Source organism: Aplysia californica, unplaced genomic scaffold, assembly GCF_000002075.1.
Source record: "Aplysia californica isolate F4 #8 unplaced genomic scaffold, AplCal3.0 scaffold00577, whole genome shotgun sequence".
NCBI classification, from domain to species: domain Eukaryota; kingdom Metazoa; phylum Mollusca; class Gastropoda; order Aplysiida; family Aplysiidae; genus Aplysia; species Aplysia californica.
Genome location: NW_004797847.1, coordinates 263,544 through 264,755, shown reverse-complemented (window position 1 = coordinate 264,755; position 1,212 = coordinate 263,544).

The window sequence follows — 1,212 nt, the reverse complement described above, 5'->3', positions numbered from 1 at the left end:
GTGCTACTGACTGAAGTGTCTTTAGTCCATTCCCAAAAGGGGGGGAGGGAGGCATTAATCATCTTCTTATGCACAGTAGAATTGTAACTGTAAATGGGCTGATTCATCGATGTCATGATCATAACTGTGCCTGACCCGCAACAGGGAATTGTTTTGTTTTTTCTTTCCTTATCCTGACTATCGTCAGTTCCCTCTACTTCTTTTGTATCTTTATCCCACTCTTGTGACCCGCTATTTCCTGGATGCTTTGATAGCCGAAGCAGACTTTGTGCTGTTGAAGCTAGAGAGGTGAGCAGAGTAAGTCTGGTTCCCTGTAAAGACTTGTCTGTTGACAACCACCCCTTGGTGCTCATATGACCTTATGCAGTTGCGAGCGCCGTAAAACCTCTACTAAAACAAAACAAATGTATATTCCCAAACACAGTAGATCTATGTGGGGAGTGCAATTCTAAATTTCTAAACAGGATCGACAACTTTCATCTCATACCCCCACTACAACTTTCAACCCATACACCCACTACACCTCTTCAACCCATACCCCCACTACAACTTTCATCTCATACCCCCACTACACCTCTTCAACCCATACCCCCACTACAACTTTCAACCCATACCCCCACTACACCTCTTCAACCCATACCCCCATTACAACTTTCAACTCATACCCCCACTTCAACTTTCAACCCATACCCCCACTACAACTTTCAACCCATACCCCCACTACACCTTTCAACCCATCCTCAACCAAAGGAAACAAAAAAACTGGGAAAGAGTTTAAAATGATAAACTTGTTAATATTAAATAATCTAGACTGCTTTGTTATCCAAAAAATACAACTGATAAGCATCAACACATGAAGATGGTCAATGTTGAAGAAGTAATGAATGTAATGATTATACACTCATCAATAGATAACTAGTAACTAAATGCAGTAATAAATGAATGCAATACATTGTCATGAATACACTAGATCTATATAATCCCTTCAATAAGACTGTTGGAGCCTGATATAGATAAACAATATAGACAGACAAAAGTACAGATAGGCAGAAAGACAGACACGCTGATAGATTACAGATAGACAGATATAAAACTATAGATATAATGGATCGATAGAGAGGGTGAGGGAGAGGGAGAGAGAACAAGACAGAGAGAAAGAGAGAGAGAGAGAGAGAGAGAGAGAGAGGGAGAGAGAGAGAGAGAGAGAGAGAG